Here is a 19159-nt window from a genome sequence, read left to right as displayed (position 1 = left end):
GATGTGTGGGTACTATGAGAACAGGCCTTCTCAATAGTGTAACCACAGCTGTGGAACTCTCTTCCCCAGGAAAAGTGTTCCAACCACTTTAAAATAAATTATGGTTTAACATGACCAAGCAGAGTGTTTGTACACACTGCGCAAAGGTCCCTGATTTGCTCCTTTCCAACTCCTGTATTTGCTGGCCTTGGGCTCCTACTTGGGAGAAAGGGTGGGATATAAATCTAATAAATAAATAGGAAGAAACAAAGAAAGCAGAGTACCATGTGCAAATTATTGCTCATGGTTTGTTTCTCTCCAAACAGGGCTAGTTTGCATGTAATGCTAAACCAACACTCATAGTTTAAGTTTGGTTTTAACATTGCATGTGAACCCAGTCAGTGTATATCAAGCAGGTGCTTGGCTACTGATTTTGCTATGATTTTAAAAATTACTTTTTTTCTGTTTTTATACTTGGTCATCCTTCGATTGCTCAGCTGCCATTAACCATGTCTAGAGGCAATTTGCATTGCTCAAGCATGAGTATCTGGAGGCCATGCCTCTTTTTCAGCTATATTCCAGGGGTCTAACCAAGTCTTCTGTCTGCATGCCTAAAGGCAATCAGAAGCAACTCTTTCCTAAACTTCATATCTGACATAGGGGAGAGTGTATAATCACTTTGCTACTCCATTGGACAAGCTATCAATATTTTAAATTTAAATTTGCCTACAGATGGTGATGGTGGGCAGTAGTATAGTGGCAAATTCAGAAGTGCAGGCTCTCTGCATGACAGTCACACCACATCCCTAAGGAGCCAATCAGCATAAAGGGGGGAGGCATGTGTTAGCTATTAAGCAGAGTCTTCTCAGTGGCGGACTCATTTCCTTTCACTCTGATTGGTTCCTTTCACTCTAATTGACTCCAGTCAGCACTCTCCTCAGTGGCTAACACACTCCCCTTTCATGTTGATTGGCTTGTACATAGAGACCTGGCTGGGACCCTGCTCCCAAATAGTAAGAGGTCTACGACTCCCTGCGACCCTAGACTGCTACACCCCTGGTGGTGGGGAGAGATGCTATTGCTACTGCTTCTGTTGCACAATAGAGCTGGAAAGGACTGTTTTTGGAGAGGTACATAAACTGGGCTCAAGATCCATTCATCATGTTAAAAAACAACAACTGTGCAGTACACTTTTAATCATTTCCTGGTAATTTGCTAAATCAGGATTCCCTTCAACAGTTCTAATAGTTATTTTCATTTGCTTATGAAGCATTTGATTTAACTTGCTAATTGAATTGATGTTCCCTGGCAACAAAATAGATTAGTGAAAGTTCCAGGAATGACAGATACTAAACCACTCCAATGTGGAGTGGCTGTTTGTGTGCCGTGTTTTGCTTTATATGATCCAAAGAATACAGCTGAATATTAGGACTTCCTGCTGTAATTCAATTACTTGGGAGGGAAGGCATTTGTATGCTCTCTTTAAATTGGGGATTCTAAGGAGCAAGCTAGATATGATGTAAAATGCATGTTTGCATTTAAGGTGTCTGTTTATTAAGGATATAGGAACACACCAGAGCTTGTTGCTTAAGGCCTTGTTGCTTAAACAAGGTTCAACTGAACCAGGAACCCTTTCATACTGTTTCTGCCTAGGGGGGTCCAGCGGTGAGCCTTGGTGGGCGCAGTCAGACCAGGGCCTGAATGTTCTTCACTGAGAAGCTCCTACCTGCAATTCTGTGACTCACCACATGGAACAACTGCATGCAGATCCAGGAAGTGTTGGCAGATGGATCATATAGGCCAGATCTAGCACAAGAGGTTCTCCTGTGCAAGCTGCATGGGAGGTGGTAGGAAGGGGGAGAGAAATTCATTTAGTACTCATTTTAATGTGAATTTCCCAAATTCACACTTCCTGAACCAAGACGTGAACTGAAACATAGCTCTCCTTTGAAATTTGCACTTACTTGAATTTTGCAATACAGTTCTCCAGCCAAAGAATAACAGAGCTTGGCAAAGTTACTTTTTTGAACTACAACTCCCATCAGCCCCAGCCAGCATGGCCACTGGATTGGGCTGATGGGAGTTGTACTTCAAAAAAGTAACTTTGCCAAGCTCATTAGTGTGAATATAATGCAAGAATGCATTCTGTTAGGGGGGACAGTGGTTGCAAAAATGCTTATACTAGGCAAAGGTGTGTACAAAAATATGTAAATTAGCATAAATTTGCAGGGAAATGTAAACAAATTTTCATTGTGGGGTGGAATTTGCCATCGGTCAAACTCACTTAAGACTGGAAAAACAAGAAATTGAGAGAAACCAAAATGGGCAGATTTGTCCATCCCTAGGAGCAACATAAGAGCACACTCTTATTCCTGTGCCGTGCCACTTAAATGATGCTTGAAGAGACAACAGTGTTGTGACTTTATGGGTCCTTTCTTACGTCCTAACATGATAGATCAGGTTGACATTGATAGATAATGAGATCAGATAGATAACACCTATGACATGTAAATGAGTGGACTAAAAAGGAATCTTGAAAGACTGCAAATCCATGTTAATTTTGTTATTAAATAACTGTCCATCGTTTAGAAAGAGACCCTTGAATCAACATTTTTTTAAAATTAGGAAATGTGGCAATATGTTTATTGACCCTCTTTGCATGATGGTCTGCTTTTGTCTGGACTGGTCTGAAATGCTGTCAGTCCCCAGCATGACACAATAATTAATGTCAGTTGTACCCTATAGTTCATATATCACAATCAATCTGGCGCTTGCATTTTAATAATCCTCAAGGTGATTCATAATGTTTTCCATTCTCCAGCATTTAAAAACCATTCAAATATTGAGCCACTCAAGCCATTGTGCACAAGATCTTCTCCTCTACAAGCTGCATGGAACTTGTGTAGATTAACCTTCTCCCCTCCTGATACATGATTTGTTTACTCTGTGTAATTCTGTCATACGGGCAGCATCCATTTAGTCCATTTAGTCCATTTAGACATTACAGCTTGTCTACAGTGACTTTGGCTGGTCCCCAGTTATAAAAAGAGATGGCGATTATCAAGGAACTCTGGGAATTGTAGCTCTGTGAGGGGAACAGGGGTCTCCAAATTACTCTCAGCACCCTTCACAAACTACAGTTCCCAGGATTCTGTGGGGAAAGCCACAATGGTTTAAAGCCTTATAATAGCACCTTAAATGTATGAGGCAGATAGTTTTGTTTTGTTTTTCCTCAATATTACACCCACCCTAGAAGTTGCTCAAAGGTCCATTGGTGCTTCTTTCCCAAAATTTAAATGCCACTATTAGTTTGTTTGTTTTTAACATACACTAAATGTCAAACCTCACGCATAAACTGCACTCTTGTATTTTCCTTATCAGCAGCAAACATATTTGGGAAAGACACCATCAGTGGTGCGTAAGAAAAGTTGCACCCAGATACTTCTGCCTCAGAAGGTCAAACAGACAGTAGGGATGGGCGAGAAATTTGATTCAGTTTGCATTTCAAGCCGAAAATATCACATTTGCACTTTCCAAAACAATGTGAGAACTGAGGCGCAGCCGTCCTACGAAATTCAAACTTCTTCTAAAATTGCAATGCGGTTCGTCAACCATCCAATGTTTACAAAAATGAACATTAGGGGAAAGTGTGCATACATATGAATATAGGAATGAAAATAACATACAAAAATCATTATGTCAAGAAACAGCTGGCACAAATGTGTACATTAGTCCAAACTGACCACAAAAAATGTTTTTATTAGGAGAAATGTGGACTGAAATTCTGGAGAATTTTCATGAGGAGTTTCTGTAGTGTCAGATATTGCTTCTTCCCAACTATCTCCCAAATAGCATCTCTTGTTTTTGTTTGTCCTACTGATTTCGGTGCAAGCCATGGCAAAAAGAGCCAGCTGTTCTCCGAATAACGCCACTGTATTTTTCATTGCTAAGTGTGACACCTAAGGGTAAGTGAATCCTGGAAGTTCACTTTTATATAGGAAGAGAAGACTTGGGGTGCATTTAATAGACTGGAGGAAACCAGTAAAAAGCCATTAATCTTGAGCAGAAAACATGACCCACTTAACTTCTTGCCAAGTTTCGTGGCACATGTGGTGAAAGGGTAAGTGATGTCTGTTTGTGTTCCAAGTGCCCGAAGGCACCTCTGGCTGAGCCAATGTCCTAGTTGTTCATTTTGTCAAAGCATGTGTTGAGAGCTGACATCCTTCACCCTTGAAGCAGGTGTTACAGTTTTACAAGCATATTTATGCAACCAAGAGGGTGGATGGTTCTTTTGGTTATAGTTACTCTAGAAAGAACATAACTATCCAACAATATGTTAGCAAAGGTTCAAATGCATCTAATGCAAGTAGCTGTTTATGATTCTCTTTCTATTAAATATCCTTGCACAGTTATAAGATGGGGAATACTTGGCTCAGTAATACTACATGTGAGAAGGATCTTGGAATTGTTGATCACAAGCTGAATATCAGCCAACAGCAAAATGTGGCTGCAAAAAAGGCAAATGCTATTTTAGGCTGCATTAACAGAAATATAGTTTCCAAATCGCATGCAGTATTGGTTCCCTCTATTCGGCACTGGTTAGGCTTATTATTATTATTATTATTATTATTATTATTATTATTATTATTATTATTATTATTATTATTATTATTATTATTATTTTATTATTATTATTATTATTATTATACTGCCCCATACGCAAAGCTCTCTGGGTGGTTTACAACAATTAAAAGCATTAAAAACAAATACACAAATATACAAATTTAAAAACACTTTAAAAATTAGACCATAACTATCGCTAGAAGCCAAAATGATGAAACTGAGGTTACCATATTTCGGACACATAATGAGAAGACATGATTCACTAGAAAAGATAATAATACTGGGAAAAACAGAAGGGAGTAGAAAAAGAGGAAGGCCAAACAAGAGATGGATTGATTCCATAAAGGAAGCCACAGACCTGAACTTACAAGATCTGAACAGGGTGGTTCATGACAGATGCTATTGCAGGTCGCTGATTCATAGGGTTGCCATAAGTCATAATTGACTTGAAGGCACATAACAACAACTTCACGATCCTAGCCTAAAACTTTATCTACCACTCCCCACCAGTTTCAGTGTGGTCTATGAGATAAGCAATGAAGAAAGCAAAGTTAAGTTTGTGCTTCTTTTTTTAAAAAAAGAATTCTGGTAAATAGGTGACAAATATTTTTTATTAAAGCCACTTATTAGATAATACATTCACTACAAGGCTTCTGCTTGATATTCTTTCTCTCAGTGCTTCATGGCTGAGCAGGGATTTAAACCCTGGCCTCCAGGTCCCAGTCCAGCACTCTACCACATGTGGCTCTTGCTAATTCATGCTAACCACCCCAAAGTAAGGGAAGTAAGTAGTATTATCCTCTGTATTGCAGAGGGGAAGGACTGAGGCTCAGAGAGAGTGCCTTGCCGAAGGCCACTGGTGAGTTCATGGCACAGGTAAGATTTGAACCAGGGACTTCCTGATTTATAGCCCAGTCTGTTCACCACTACATTACACCACCTCTCACCAAAGGACAAAACAGGGGGCCATAATCTAACAGGGATATAATATGCCAGAAAATACAGGCTAACAGGAACAAGTTGGGACATAGGGAGGAAATCCAAAGAGCGGTTTAGACTTTCAAAAGGTTGCCTTCTGCAAAGGTAGCTCTTTTCTCTTTAATGATTGCATGCCCAACTGTGCATAGGCAATGTGCTGTCACTCCTTCTAATACCAGACTCAGGTGGTAAGTGCTGAGGGCTATGGAGCTATAACAGGGTTACTGAGAAACAAGGAGGAGGTATCAGAATGTGAGGGGAAGCGCCAAGGAAACTCAAGGGGATGACCAAAAAAAAAAAAAGCACAGTGAGGGCTTGGAATGGGGGAGAAATTCAATTCAGTCTGCATTTAAAGGTGAATCTACCTAGTTCACACTTTCCAAAACAATATATGAACTGAAACACAGCCATCTTTTGAAATACTTCTCAGAATTATAAAGCTCAGTTTGCCAGCTAATTATTGTGTACAAAAAAGATATACTAGGGTAAAGTGTGCATAAAATGCATATATTAGAGAAAATAACATACAAATGCATTATGTTGGAGAAATTATTTTGCAAAAATGTATATATTAGGCAAAATCGCATGCAAGACCAAGTGTATATTTGGAGAAATTAGCACTAAAATGCCAATAAATTTCTGTGAGAACTTCAAAAAAATCACAAACTGAAATGTGGAGAACTTAAGAATGGAAAAATGAGAAACAGAGAGAAGCCAAAGTGGATATTTTTGCCCATCCCTATTGAGGACTGAGCATGCTCAGTAACCACGGAATGTAGAGTTATGGTTGGCAAAGGAACATTAAATACAGGGGATGGGGGAATGTGGAATGCCCTGGTTGCAGGCAATGTCTGGCTGGAACTCTGAACATTTCCACTTTCTCTGGAGCCCATCTGTATATGCTACAGAAACTTGTGCTGTAAGCCGATAAACAGATGTACAGCAGCCATGCCTAACTCCACATTAAATTGCTAATAGTGTTTCAAGGTTACCTGCCTAGGAAACCTTGGAGGTTCTGCATCATAAGCGTGCACCAGAGACCGCCTTTGAGAAATGGGCATAGGGCAAAAGTATTTAATGCATCTGGGGAACTGCAGGTTTCAAATCAATGTGGGAATTAAATAATGTCCTGTGTACACAAGCCTTTCCCCTTCTTATTCCACAGACATTTCTGCTTTTGTCGAGGCTGTTTTAACCAACTTCATCAGCGTGAATTATTAGCTCAAAGCCTCTGTATGGCACCTACAATAGACAATACAGGCATACCCCGCTTAAAGTCGCTTCACTTAAAGTCGCCTCGCTATAAAGTTCATGCTCCATACTCCACCATACCCCACTTTAACGTACGCGCTTCACAATAATGGACACTTAGTGGCGATTGCCGGCAGTACATGCATAGATAATTGCTTCACTTTAAGTACATTTTCACTTTACATACACGCTCCGGTCCCATTGCGTATGTTAAAGCGGGGGTATGCCTGTACTGAGCAGTTGTGCAAATATGTAACTGTGGATGGCAATTTGCTTCCCATCTACGGTTGCCAACTGGCTAAAAAAAAAAAGCAGCCGGCCTGCTGCTGTGCTTTTCACACCATTTTGGTCTGCAGATTTTAGAAGGTGATGGTCACCCCCCACATTGCAAAAAGCCTCACTTTCAGATAGGGCGGCCCAAAAGAGGCAATGCATCGGCCGTCAAAGGTCACAAGATTTGCACGTGCTAATTTAGATGGATAGATACAAATTCAAAAATGATTACAGGAATTTAAAATAGAAATGCAGTACATGTCATTGCTGTGTCCAGTGTGGCTGCTCCGTTTGCTAACTGTTGATGGGCATCTTCAAAGCTCCTTCTCAGGGTTCTTCTGTCTTTAAAACTCATTTGGACTAGACAGCCATTTAGTCAGACAGCTGTTCTCTGTAAAGTAAAACACATGGACAATGTAGGCTGCACTCACATTCCCCACTGAATCCTGCCTGTTGTTCTAAAAGAGCATGACGCCAATAACATTGTGCTGCCTCTGCAGAGTTCATAGTTGTACATAGGGACACTCCCTCTGTTGTGTTAAATAATGTATTTATTAGGCTAGAGTTATGGTACTCTAAGGGCCTGGCTTTATGCTGCCTTAGCTATAAAGTAACTTTCTGTCAGGTAATATCATCCTTTTTAATTAGCCGGCCCTAACTAGTTTCCCACAGTTAGGTTTTTGAGGAAGTCCTGTGGGTCACAAAATGGTTGCCACATCTAAAAGAAACAGGATCACAGAAGTGTGCAGGCATGCTGTCCCATCAGTGGGGAAAAAGGGACCTGCACCAGCCACGACTGTGACTGCTCACAGACAGAGGAAGCTCTTAGCACCTCTCCTCTGTTCAACCAGAAGAAGCAGAGTTGGGGATTGTTGTGTCTGAGCAGGATCATGCGGGAGGGGGCAGCCTGCTCTCCAGCCAGTTCCCACGAGTAACGCCCTTTCCGAGGAGCCGAGCGCACCGCCCCCAGTTGATGCAGAGGACTTGTTGGGGGAAACTCCAGAGACAGCGCCAGCTCCTCCCTTGCCAAGCAGTTCCCAGGAGGATTCCAGTGTGGCCCCGCCTCCTGACCTCGAGCCCGTTGCTCGGGAGCAGGTGTCTTCAGATGAGCCATTGGATGCGCGTCCCCTGTCTCCTCGTTCCCGTCACCGCGAGAAACGGACAGGGCAGAGACAGGAATTACGAAGGAGTCAGAGATTACATTCGAAAATATTTCCTATATAAGCTTGCCGCTCCCAGTGGGGGGTCGTTGAGTCAACTTCCTTCACACGCTGCAGAGCATGCCTAGAGTATAGTTAGGGACTCTAGTGAGTTAGCGTAGGGTTTCCTATGAAGCGCAATGCCTTTGATGTATCCATTACTCTAATAAAACGAGATTTACTTGCACACACACTCCAGCCTCATTCTTTCGGCTCTGGATGGGACAATGCCATGCGCACTGTGCATGCATGCCTGCCATCACCCAAGATGGTGGTAAGAGCTTTCCTAAGGGGTGACACCCCTGCCACCATCTTGGTTGATTGCCGGCATGCGCGCTATGCGTGTACATTATTCGCATGACACTAGAGGTAGGTGGGGCACATACATGGACTGATTAGCCCCACACCACCTGTATGGGGGGGTTGGGCTACGGTACCAAGGCTTGGGACAGACTGACACCCAAGGGCCCATTCATGCCTGGCACAGGCCTTGCCCCTGGCCTAATCAATATCTGGATAGGAAACTCTTTGATATCCCTATAGAATTCATTCCAAGCTTTCATCTAAGATTAAAACAAAACACCAGGCAAAAATAGGGGTATCGTCACAGGGTTGTATCCAATGCTAGTTCTACTCAGAGCTGGACTAGCATTTGGACGCAGTTACTTCAGTATGAGGTGAGAGAGGGTCGCACCTTGAAGCCAGTGGTGGCTGATGGTGCCCATTGGGATTGGTAGGGTGGAAGGTAGGGAGCCCAACTGTAAGTACAGCCAGAGCCAATAACAGGTGGAATCAAATCATGCTAGTTTTGCCCCCATCCTCCTCCATGCTGAGTTCTACAAGGGCAACACTGAGCCTAGGGAGGAGGAGGAATCAGACAGGAAGTGCTGCCACCCCCTGGACTGGTTGTAAGTAAGAAGGCCAGCAGGTGGGGTCTAGCTAAGGGCAGACTGAGGTTGATAGGATTGTGCCCATTGCTGATTGGGCCAACCTCCACAGCTTGAATCAGAAGCTTGGACCATCATGGAAGGTCTGGAGAGGACACCAGCAGTGGTGGGAAGAAGCAATACTGAGCTCTAAAGCAGCCTATTTGTGGTCTGCTCTTCATGCATAGGACAGGCGGGAATGCTCTGTATATTCTCCGCAGTCCAACAGGTAACCCACATGCTCTGAGGTCCTTTGGCACAAGATAGGTTTAAGAATGATGGTGATATTTTAGCAACACTAATGCCGTCTTTAATTTCTACTTCCTCTAAGCTAATTGAATCAATCATGGATTTAATAATGTAATTCCAGGGGGGATATCATAGCAGCTACCCTAATTTCACGGCTCTAAAAGGCTGACATTCCGTCAGCACACCCCAAACCAGTCTCTCTTGAAGAGCATCCAACAGCGCCTTCTTAAATAATCCTTTAAGAAAAACAAAAGAGAAAAAACTACTGATACTAACTTAAGTGTGCGGTTTAGCCCAAGGCCAGGCTGGCTCTGCCGCGTCTCAACGTTAAGCCTCTGCCAAAATAAATTTGCTTAAATGCTGCTCTGTTAGCCTGCTGGGGAATATATTACGGCAGCATTTCATGGGATTATTGCAAATTTAAAGCCAGTGAAAAGAGAAGGGTCAAACTTCGAATACATAATATTGTAGGTTAGAGAGTGTGATCATTGTAAAAATTCAGGTTCTATTGACTAAATGGTGGTATTATTTTATACACGTGGAATTGGCAAGAAAATAATTCTCTTCTGCTAATAGGAGTGCTCCTGTTCAGATTTCCAGCTGGCAAGCTGGCCAGCCATGCTCCTCTCAAATCTGTTTTTGTTTTCCAATATGTTGGTGGGCTCCTTTATTTCTCAATAGCAGGAATGGCGTGAGAGAGGAATGTGATTCAGTTTGCATTTCATGGCAAACGTACCTAATTCATATTTTCCAAAAGAATATGCCGTCTGAAATATGACCATCCTTCGAAATTCAGACTTCTCTGAATTTTGTAGCAAAGGAATATGTACAAAATTGCACATAATAGGGTAAAGTGTACACGGTAAATGCATATATTAGTGAAAATATACAAAAATGCATTGTTTTAGGGGAATTGCGTGCAAAAATGTGTATATAAGGAGAAATTCACACTAAAATGGTGGATTTTCCTAAGGACTTTAAAAAATATATCACAATCTAATGAGGAAAGATGGAGGACTGAATTTAAGATTGGAATAATGAGAAACTGAGAAACTGAAACTGACAGATTCATCCATCTCTAGTTGGTGCTCATCACCTGAATTCATAATTAGAGCGAGTGGGGGTTTTTAAAAGAAAATTCTGCCTTGTATGGACTCAGGTTGGCTTGTAGCAATTTTTCCAAAGGCAAAAGCTTGTGTCTCAAATGGTTCATGAACCTATTAATTAAAAAATGTGGGCAACGGAAAAAGCCAAATTAAACAAAAACGATGTTTTATAGACAAAACATCTTTTTAGCCCATTGTATGCTAACTCTCACCCGCAGTAGTGAAAAGGGCAGGCCGTGCTTTCTGCAGAGAGTCATTTGTTTGAAGTCTGTTTCCTGAAGAAGTGCTTCTGGTGGGATGGAGCTGGCGCCAAAAGGTCCGGGCTGAAGAACAATGAGATAGCATGCATCTATGGACCTAGAATGATGGCACAGCTTGTGAATGAGGGGTCTACTCGTGATTAAGTAATCCCTAGAACTCCTTTTCTACCAGCTGCTGAGGCTGTGTGTATATATATATATAAGTGGTATAACACCACTTTAAATGTATGGTGCGGATGTGGCCTCAGTATAAGGCAGCTTCCCATGTTCCTATGAGAAGTATATATAAAGAATCCTTCTTAAAAACCCGCAGCCCTTTCTGCCAGCAGAAATCTCTCCTGAAGGCAAGGGACCAGCTGGAAGCCACCACCATCCCACTTGGAGTCCATACAAACAATGGCTCAAGGTCTCTCTGTGCTGGCAAAGGGAGAGGGACCCATCTTAGCTATATTGTCTTCTGAGCTGTCTCTTTAATGCTGCATTTCAGACATGTCGAATCGATTACAGGAGGAGAGCTGTAAGTGGCTTGGGAAGGGGGAAACAAATCACAAGGACGCAGATGCATTCTCTTTGATGTTATCAATTAATGTGGGAAGATTAAGTCGTCTATCACAGAGGAAAGCAATGGCAAAATAAGGTTAATCAAAAATAGCCTCCAACAGTACCCTTGCAGTAGCTCCAAGCAAAGTTTTTTTTAATTGTATGCACCAGTTGCTGGAGCAGGGATGGGGAGCCTTGGCCCTCCAGATGGTGTCAGACTTTGGGATGTCAGAAAACTCTGTCAGAAATAGAAGTGGGAATAGAAATTCCTGCAATGTGCATGTTTGTCCAAGAGCAGGAAAGGAAATCACGCCAACGAATATGAGCAGTATAGCAGGAATTATTGGTTTTGTGTTTTTTTCAGTCTACAAACATTTTGTAAATAATCATGATGTTTTCTGTATTGTTTTTGACATTTCCCTTCTATTGAAATGCATTGGAATTAATTATGTAAGTTTCAGACATGGCAGAGAGCGAGACAAATGACACAGGTTTTAGTGAAATGAAAACAGTGCTGATTGCAATGAATCCAGGATGGGATAGAAACTGCTGCCTCCTTACGTTCCCTAGTTGGACTGCAACTCTCATAATCTCTGACCATTGGCTATGCTGGCTGGGCCTGATGGGAGTTGGAGTCCACCATCTGGAGGGCCACAGTTTCCTCATTCCTCACCTAGAGTGTGCCACATTGGTTCCCATGTAAAGAGTTTGACCATTCTCAAAGGGGAGTGGGTGCGAAGGTAGACAATCCCAGGATTCTCTACTCTGACTACCAAAAGTTCTCCAGGATTTCAAGATGAAAAAAGTCTTTCTATTACCTGCTACCTAATTGGTTAGGGTCAGGGTTATTTTTATGCACACTTTCCACTTACATGTGCCCTTTTGTAAACAGTGTATGGTTGACAAACCATACAAACAAAATTTGAATAAGTGCAAATTTTAAAGGATGACTGTGTTTTGGTTCTCATATAGTTTTGGAAAGTACGACTTTGATAGATTTGACTGAAATGCAAAGAGAATTGAATTTCTCCCCCATCCCTAGCAGAGGAGCGTTGACTGAAGGTACATTCACACCATACCTTTAAAGCACATGGCTTTCCTTAAAGAATCCTGTTAACTGCAGTTTACCCTCTTGCAGAACTACAATTCCCATCACACTTAAACTACAGTTCCCAGGATTCTTTGGATGAAGTCATGTGCTTTAAATATGTGTTAAATCTGCTTTGAAAGTATGGTGTGGATGTGATCTGAGTAGAGCTATAAACCCTCAATTTAGAAGTATTCTAGGCTGATTCTTTTTCAAAAGGTTAATCTTGCCTAAATTGTATGTAACTTTGGGCAGATTTCAGAGTAGTACTTTAAGAACAGTCCTAGTTCATTTTTATTTTAAAGTTAACCTTTCAATCTCCTGAAAGGTATATAATGTTTGCCCTTGGATGAAATATTTTTTTAAAGGAGAAAAGCCAAGCAAAAGCAACGTTCTTCTTTTCATATTCAAGTCACATTCTGACATGACAGATGACAATGAATTCTAGACAGTACTGTGATATTGTTCTTTCAGCAGGCAGATGATGAGCCCTGTAATCCTTTTAGGTTAGTGCTCCAGAGAGTGTGCAGAAAAAAAATCTTGTTTCATGCAATAGTATTGGACTCAGTATCAAAGACTCCAGCCCTACTACTAAGCAAGGTGAGGCAGCAGCCTCAAGCAGCAGATGCTGTGTGTGTGTGGCAAGCAACTAGGCATGTAAGAAGGCGGTGATTTCTGATGCAACCCGTATTCATCCCAATGAGTGCTGTTTCTGTTCTGCTGCAATTTGCTTTCCACCAAATACTATGTTATTTATCTCGCTGTCTGCTACTTAACATAAGTTATGTAGCTTACATAACTATGTAAAGGAAAGTCATTAGACACTTTACAAAACAATGTGGAAAAAGTCATTAGTTATGTATCATTTGCAGACTTAAAGAAACAAACAACGTGACTGAATACTGTTCCTGACCATGGACATACATGCAAATTGCAGCAATTTCTGCTTCCTTTTCTGCTTTTGGCAGAAACTCTGCGGCATCCTTAGTGGCAGCTGAGTCCCCCCCAGTCACACCTGAGTTCTCTAACCCAATCTGCTGTGCACTTCCTAAGCTATGCTCTTGCAGAGCTTGGAAAAGTTACTTTTTTGAACTACAGCTCCCATCAGCCTAATCCAGTGGCCATGTTGCCTAGGGCTGATGGGAGTTGTAGTTCAAAAAAGTAACTTTTCCAAGCTCTGCTCTTGCCCTCCAGTACTGTGGAGGATGTTGTCCCAGCACCAGTGTCCAAATAAGATCCAACTGCCAGTCCAGTCAGATTCTCTACATGGAACTGAGAGGGTGCCATTTTTCTTTCTTTCTTTTTGCCTCAGGAAGCAAAATAGCTTGGGCTGGCCCTGACTCATAAAGACCCAATCTTTGATCAGCGTAAGTACTGGAAGCTAGGAAAGGATAAGATTTTTGCCTACATTTGCTATCCTTCTGTGCCACAACACCAAGAAAAAATAACAGCTGCAAAAACCCAGACTGGTCTTAGAGGAGTTCTAGGAGAGTGCCACTCTTTGGTAAACCGTGGAGTAGTCAAGGGGAAGAATGGGGGAGTGCAGCTCCAAAATGTGTTTTTTCCAGAGCAGGAGTGATGACATCATCTGCTGGAACGCCAGGATAATTCACAGACCCCATTACTTTCTCTGGCAAGTGAATGAGATGACAAGGAGGATTTCATGTTGTGCCAGCATTTGACAGATTAGCTAGAGAGAGTCAGAGAATGAGGCCAGTTTACTGTTCAATCAATCAATCAATCAAATGTTTATTACAATCAACTGATCATTAAAACCAGCTTACTGTTCTTTGACTGGCAGCTTATCCTAATTAATTGGGTATTATGCGATGTCCTGTTTGGCAGGTATATGGACCAGCAGAGCAACCTTTTTTTTTTAAAAAAAAACTTTCCTTATAGGTGTGGCTGTGGGGACTGCCGTGTTAAGCTCCTGCACTTCAGATTTTACCACTACACCACTGATGGCAAATGCCCTTCCAGGCCAATCTCTGTTTGGTCATTGCAGCAGACTTTTTGGAGGCTCTTAATAATGTCCCCCAAGCGTGGACCAGTCTCTGTCTGTCTGCCTTCTTCTCCCAACCTGCTTTCCCAAGCTGTCCTTTCGGAAAGCTGAGAGAGGGAGAGGCTGGCGATAAACCAGGCCAAGTCCTTTAGCTGCTTTTGGTGAAGGAGCATTGCTCAGCAGGTGGAACACCTGCTTTGCATGCAGAGGACAAGATGATACCTCCCCCATTCCATCTACAAACCCTAAAGAAGCTGGCACTTGAATCTTGCGTCAACACTCGTGATGGGCCAGTATCCTTCACTGCACCAAAGAGCAGCAAGCCAGGGCCCATCTGCACCATACATTTATCATCATCATCATCATCAATAATATTTATATGCCGCTTAATATGTAAAATCCCTAAGCGGTTTACATAAAATACCATAATATCATAAAAGCACTATGATAACACTTTCAACAGTCATGGCTCCCCACCCCCATAAGAATCCTGGGAAGTGTAGTTTAAGCAGAGCTTGGAAAAGTTACTTTTTTGAACTACAACTCCCATCAGCCCCAGCCAGCATGGCCACTGGATTGGGCTGATGGGAGTTGTAGTTCAAAACAATAACTTTTCCAAACTCTGAGTTTACGTTTACTGAGAGTTGTTAGAGACTCCTCTTTCCCTCACAGACCTAGAATTCCCAGAGTCCCCTGGGAAGAGGAACTGACTTTTAACCACTCTGGGAATTGTAGCTCATGAACTGTCGGTGCATGTGTGTGTGTCTGGAAAGAGAAGAGCAGCATTCAAAAAGTCTGACTTGCTGCTGTGCTGACTTGGAGTTGCTGGCTATCGATTGCCCTTGCTTGTTAAAGCACGAATAGGGTTCGATCAGGACTGCAAGCTAGCAGGCAACAGGAAAGCCAATGGGCTATGAAATGCTGAGCTCTCAACAAAGGGAAGGCTTAGATTCTAGAGCTCCTTCTCCCTCCTCAAAGAGCCTTCCTCATTAAATGAGACGGAGTTTTTCTGTTGAGCAAGGCAAGGCAATCTCCTTCTCAACCATTAATTAGTGGTGGTGGCCATTCAGACTTTGCTGACTCTGGCTAAAAGTACAGAGAAAAACCATCATACAAATAAGGGCATTTTTGACTGCGAGTTGGAAAATCTTCATGGAGAAGCCAAGCTTTTCTTCCCATGGCGAGGGTGTTAATAAAGCCATATTTCACTCCAAGCACCCTGAGGCACTGTTGCAAGGGTAAAGCTCGGCACCATTGATTTTTCCATTCTGCAAAGATTCCTTTTTGAATGGTTTTTAATTTACAGAAGCTCAAAGGTCAACTTGGAGCCTTTCTGTTTGTGCAGCTATGCGTCTATCTACCCATAGCAACGTTTTATTCAGCTCCCTGCACAAACTGTGTAAACAAAATCACTGCCCATCATACTTGTTCCCAGTGGTGGCTAGTGGCTCCATGCCAGTGAGGCAGTGGAATCTTCTCAGGGTTTGAGTTCAAATGTTCAAGGAGCCATTTGGACTGAAAGCCAGAGTGAATTCCACTGCCCCGATGCCATGGAGCCACCAGCCAGCACTGTCTCTTCCCCCTCTTCTACAGTGCTCCTGACTTATGAATGGTCAACATTATAATGAGAGGCAAGTAGAGTTGCACAAATCTATCAATTTCTGCTTCTCATTTGTCCACTCTTAAGTTCAGTTCTCTGCATTTCCGCATCTTGGATTTTTTTTTTTTAAGTTCGCATGAAAATTCACCAGCATTTCTCCTAATATACACATTTTAGTATGCAATTTTGCCTAATATACATACTTTTGCAAGCAGGCTTTCCTAATATAATGCATTTTTGTGTGTCATTTACATCAATATGTGCATTTTTATGTGCACTTTCCCCTAAGATATGCATTTGTGTACACATCGGTTGGTTGGACATCTGCACTGCAAAATTCAGAGAAGTTTGGATTTTGGAAAGTGTGAATTTGATGTATCCAACTTTAAAGGCAAACCACAAAATTTGGTGAAGTGTGAATTTCAAAAGTTAGCTGTCCTTTAGTTCATGTATTGTTTTGGGAGCTGCTTGAAGAACATCAGAAGAGCCCAACTGAATCAGGCCAGCTGAATCAGGCCAGCGGCCCATCTAGTCCAGCATCCTCTTCTCACAGTGGCCAACCAGCTGCCTATGAGAAACCAGCAAGCAGGACATGAGTGCAAGAGCACTCTCCCCTCCCGTGGTTTCCAACAACTGGTATTTGGAAACTTACTGCCTCTGACTGCCGAGCCAGTTGGGATGTGGCTGGCCCTATATAACTGTTGCTGCAGGGTTAGTTCCCGAGTCGGAGCCACTCAGCTGTGAGGGGAGCAGGAATGGGTGAGAAATTCAGTTCAGTTCTCTATTAATTGTGAACCTATCTAATTTGCATTTTTGGAAACAGTACAAAAATGGAAACATAGCCATCCCTCAAAATTCTCTGCCTTTTGCAGTACTGTTCTGCAGCCAAGGAAGGTATACCAAAATGCATACATTGGGGTAAAGTGTGTGTAAAAATGCATGTATTAGTGGAAAATAATCTACCAAACATGCATTATATCAGGAGAAACTGCCTTGCAAAAATGTGTTGATTATGCAAAATTGCATGAGTGTGTATATTAGGAGAAATTTCACACGAAAATGCTAATGAATTTTCATAAGCACTTTTTTTAATGCAAACTGATGTGGAAATGTAGAGAACTGCACCTAGGTTTGGAAAAGTGAGACAGAGAGAAACCAAAATGGATGGGTTCGCCCACTTTTAGACGGGTGGTACTCGGACACCTTTTATTTCAGCCTTGCCCCTCTGAAACACCAGCCTGATTGGACTCTGTTGTTTGCCTCTGATCTTGCCATGCAAGATCCATCCTAGCAGATTCACAGCACACAGAGACACCATAGTGGCTTTTTTAAAAAGGGTGCTTCCAGATGACCTGTTTATTGAGCATTCCTTCTGTTTTGTTTGCAGGGAGAGTAGACAGCATTGGCTACTTAACGAGCATTAATTCTGATTTGTTTGCAGGGTGGCTAGGTGACGTTGTATCAAAGCAAGTGCTATCACACACCTTCCAGTGCATTTTCCTGTTGCTTTCCCTATTGCAAACAGCCCATATCTTTGGGGGAAGCAGGTTTGATACGCAAGACCTCCCCATCAAGCTGAATTTGTTGACATGTGATTGAATCCCTCCCCAAAATAGTGACAGTATGGAAGTGCTCTTAGGAAATACAGCCCACTTCTCCTTAATTCCCTGAAGGTCAGTTCATTGTCGTGTGAGGTGTTCAGCAATCATTAGCAATCACTTCTGTAGATTCTCCCTGTTACCCTCCTTTTTTCCTTGCACAGGAACTATTCTTTTGAGCTATGCTACAATTTTCACTTAGAAAATGGAGAGTAAATTATTTCTTTTGCTTCCCTTTAGGGGAAACCGCTCATTCAGCAACATTTGGGAAGTATTCAGTGGGAGCCCTTTAATCCTCCTTGAACATTACTGTACTGACGCTACATACATTCCCTGTCTTTATAGGGGGAAAAGGTGGAGTATTAAAAATGTTGCCATGAATTGTTGAGCAAAGGCAATGACTTTGCAGGGGGGGGGTGAGGTGCCTCATCAGTAAAACTAGAATAAACTTTGCAATCAAGGAGGAAGAGCAATGATAATGGATGCTTTGCTTTGCTTTAATTAGCTAAAGAGGAATTGCTAAAACATCTCTCAGGGCTCCAGATGGTTGTAAAATCACCCAGAAGTTCCCTACCATTCAGTAATACAATTGAAAAGAAAAAGAATTATGTTACCAAAAAATGATAAGTTCAAGTTGTCATATATGAATGTGTGTGTGTGTGTATTCATAGAATAATAGAGTTGGACGGGGTCTATAAGGCCATCAAGTCCATCCCCTTGCTCAGTGCAGGAATTCAACTTGAAGCATACCTGACAGGTAGCTATCCAGCTGCCTCTCGAATGCCTCCAATGCTGGAGAGTTGACTGCCTGCCTAAGTAATAGGTTCCATTGTCGTACTGCTCTAACAGTTAGGAAGTTTTTCCTGATGTTCAGCTGAAATCTGGTTTCCTGTAATATATATTTGCAAGTTTTAGGTAGCTAGGCTCTGCTAAGACCTAACAGGAATCCAAATCATAAGTTTCTTCCCAGTATGTGACTGAGTCTGCCTGGATTTCAGGCTTGTGCACTCCTCTCTTCTCTTTTTCACACACCAGAGGAGAAGATCAAAAGCTTTCACTTTTATACTACGTACAATTTGCTATACATCAGAACTTGGGAAATTATGGCTTGTTTAAACTATGGTTACCAAGAACAAGCAAGGATCTTAAACTGGGAGTAGCCAATGTAGCGCCTGACGTTGTTGGACTCCAACTCTAATCAGCCTCGGCCAGCATGGCCAACGGTCATGTAGTCCAGCAACATCTGGAAGGCCACAGGTTCCTCATCCCTAATTTAAGCAAACCATAGTTCCCCATGTTTGGACACTACAGCCAATAGTGGTTAGCTTAAAAGTGGACATTTTCATTTTCCTTCTCTGGCATGCAAAAGAGGCGGGGGAGGCAGGAAGAGTGTACGAGCCCAAGGTTCACCTTGGGCTAGCCATTATTTCTCAGTCTAACCTACCTCACAGAGTTGTTGTGAGGATAAAATGGAGGCAAAACTTATTT

At 42.2% G+C, this 19159-nt stretch overlaps 2 protein-coding genes across 6 annotated transcripts in view; one reads left to right on the top strand and one right to left on the bottom strand.

Moving 5' to 3' along the window:
- ARNT2 (aryl hydrocarbon receptor nuclear translocator 2) overlaps window positions 1–19159 on the top strand; it is a 211745-nt gene that overhangs the window by 11173 nt on the left and 181413 nt on the right. Inside the window, exon 1 of one of the 5 annotated variants that reach the window (XM_061595763.1) lies at window positions 4082–4099. The exons of the other annotated variants lie outside the window; for them this stretch is intronic. The gene's annotated coding sequence lies outside the window, so the exon portion shown is untranslated. Of the gene's footprint in view, window positions 1–4081; window positions 4100–19159 lie in introns of those variants that run through there. 5 annotated transcript variants of the gene reach the window in all.
- The window catches only part of CTXND1 (cortexin domain containing 1), a 36673-nt gene that overhangs the window by 14123 nt on the left and 3391 nt on the right, over window positions 1–19159 (bottom strand). The window lies entirely within an intron of this gene.

Source organism: Rhineura floridana, chromosome 14 (assembly GCF_030035675.1).
Source record: "Rhineura floridana isolate rRhiFlo1 chromosome 14, rRhiFlo1.hap2, whole genome shotgun sequence".
Taxonomy (NCBI): domain Eukaryota; kingdom Metazoa; phylum Chordata; class Lepidosauria; order Squamata; family Rhineuridae; genus Rhineura; species Rhineura floridana.
Note: the sequence above shows the minus strand (reverse complement) of the source record. Positions and strands in the feature narration are given on the sequence as shown.